The sequence below is a fragment of the Frankliniella occidentalis genome, unplaced genomic scaffold (assembly GCF_000697945.3).
Source record: "Frankliniella occidentalis isolate FOCC.00 unplaced genomic scaffold, Focc_3.1 Scaffold28, whole genome shotgun sequence".
NCBI lineage: Eukaryota > Metazoa > Arthropoda > Insecta > Thysanoptera > Thripidae > Frankliniella > Frankliniella occidentalis.
This window is the reverse complement of record NW_026267158.1, coordinates 1,766,107-1,768,575: the sequence shown is the minus strand read 5'-3', so window position 1 is coordinate 1,768,575 and position 2,469 is coordinate 1,766,107. Positions and strand designations below refer to the sequence as shown.

At 58.1% G+C, this 2,469-nt stretch overlaps 1 protein-coding gene across 1 annotated transcript in view; it reads right to left on the bottom strand.

Moving 5' to 3' along the window:
• The window catches only part of LOC113208601 (natural resistance-associated macrophage protein 2-like), a 4,205-nt gene extending 3,908 nt beyond the window's left edge, over positions 1-297 (bottom strand). Inside the window, exon 1 of the mRNA XM_052265625.1 lies at positions 113-297. The gene's annotated coding sequence lies outside the window, so the exon portion shown is untranslated. The remainder of the gene's footprint in view (positions 1-112) is intronic.
• Positions 298-2,469: the final 2,172 nt, after the last annotated feature.

Genomic DNA, 2,469 nt, shown 5'->3' with positions numbered 1-2,469 from the left:
CAGGTGACTGGCTTCACTATCCGCGCTCATCCTGCTCATCCGGCCCGTCCGACGCCTGTCTCTCCACGAGCCTCGTTTCCGCTGCTGCTGCTGCTGCTAACGCCGCTGCTACCTGCTGAAGAAGCCAGAAGGTGGTCTGTTGGACGTCGTGCTGAGGGGCCGCCCGCAGCAGCTGGAAGCTGCCGTTTGCAGAGCGCGTCCTGCGCCGTCGGGCTCCAGTCGGCGACTCGTAGGTCGCAGCTCGCGCCCTGGCCGGCGGCGGGGCGCAGCCTCCTCTGCAGCGAGGCGAGGGGGTTCCCCGACGCTCAGAGGAGCGCGTGTGTCATATGGGCGGGGCGGCCACGACCCCAGGCCGGGCCTGCCTGGCCTGCCGCACAATCGCGCACGATGCGAGCGCGAGACTTGGGCGGATCTCGGCAGGAAACCGCGCCGCATTCCCAGTCCCAGTGACTCAACGCCCACCCTCGGCCAGCACCTACTGTACGGGGCCGGCGGCGGCGAGCCGCTCACAGACGGGCAGACGTCGGACTGAGGAGAGTTCCCCGTTTCTCCCGGGGGATTCACCGGCCGCAGGCGGAGCGTTGTTAGTTCAGGAGACCTCGCCCGCTGATGACAGGCGCTTTAAAGAGACTCTCCGACACAGTCTCACTGACGGGAATAAATTTCTCTCATTACGCTTGTATTACAACGATTACAAATCAAGCTGTGTGAAAAAATACTCGAGGTCCCGCTCTGTGCTATATAGAGGGTGAGGATGGGGAGGCGACAGCCTTTAGGGAACTGTCAAAAAAAAATGGGCCCTCGTCCAAGTGAGACGTCGTTTGTTTTGTACGACGCCCGACGCCCCGCTCTCGGTCCCTCATCTCTAAATACGACAGTTCACTCGATCAACAGGTCTTTCGCTGCATTATGAAAGGCCTGCTCCGTCTAGATCAGCGGGTCGGGAGCTGTCGGGGGTCACTGATGGGTTGTAAGGGCGCTTTCGTGCGCGGCCTGCGGGCGCGGGGGTGTGCTGGTGCTGCGTGCCGGGGTGGGGCGTGGGGCGACGGGAGTGAGGTGGGGCGGGAGCGGGGCGCGGCGGCGCCTTCTGACCGGGGCCGCCAGTCGACCGGGTGGCGCCAGGCTGGACGCGGGGCACGGGACGACATCAACCCTCAACCTCAACCCCCCGCGGCCACGAGGACGAGGCCCAGCACAGCACCAACCTCCATGATACTGTGTGAGATCCGGACTGCTTTAGTAATGAAATGTTAGGGAGAGTTACTGGTTACTTCATAGTTAGTTATTGATTCAGTACTATTTATTGGGTTAATGCCAAATACCCTTTACCCTACCCCTCAGTCTGATCTGCTGCACATACTAAAGGTTACCTAAAAGGTGGGAATAGCCAAATTCATTACATTACCGAACAATAATAAGTTATCCTAATCCTGATGTGCCCTGGCTGGAGGCTGCGTCGCGACTGTCCGCTTGGCCGAGCCGAGGCATCCAGCGGCGCCGAGCGCATGGAATGCGCTGACCCTTTGCAGTTTGGGTCTGCCTGTCCATAACAGGACGACGGGTCGCAACGCAAGATTCTCTTAGCTGACTTAATTCATTGTGGTTTTCGTGTTTACGTGACCTTGCGTATTGACTCAGGTCTCCCTGGTCCCTTAGACTTTCGGCGATTCATTTTTCGCTTTAACGTTAAAGGTGCAATATCATGGACATAAAAGAATGACTAGTAGCCCCTGATAGATAAGAGTTGTCATAGATTATTTCCGCCTTCAACCCCTCTCCCCTCCTATCAACGCTACCGCAAGTCTGATTAATTGTACATTATAATTGGCAACCTGTTTCACTGGTGGGCTAAAATAACGACGTAAATCCCCAAAAAATTGTTCCAAGGTATTTTGGGGCAAAAACTAGATTTTATAAAAATAGACCGAAAAAATCGACTATTTTCTTTTGGACTTAGGTCGTTATGTTGGCCCACCAGTGGTTTGGCAGTGTTGCACATACTGGCCTTGTGGCCTGTCGAGCGATGGCCTGGTGCTAGCGCCTGGTGATAGGCCACACCGCCGTACTCCCCTGTCCTGCGGGATAGCCTACCAACCGATTGCAGGCGCTAGCGCCTGGTGATAGGCCACACCACCGTACTCCTCTGTGCGGCGGGATAGCCTACCGACCGATTGCAGGCGCTAGAGCCTGGTGGTAGGCCACACCACCGTACTCCGCTGTCCAGCGGGATAGCCTACCCACCGATTGCAGGCGCTAGCGCCTGGTGGTGGGCCACACCGCCGTACCCCCCTGTCCGGCGGAATAGCCTACCGACCGATTGCAGGCGCTAGCGCCTGGTGATAGGCCACACCACCGTACTCCTCTGTGCGGCGGTATAGCCTACCGACCGATTGCAGGCGCTAGGCTAGAGCCTGGTGGTAGGCCACACCACCGTACTCCGCTGTTCAGCGGGATAGCCTACCCACCGAT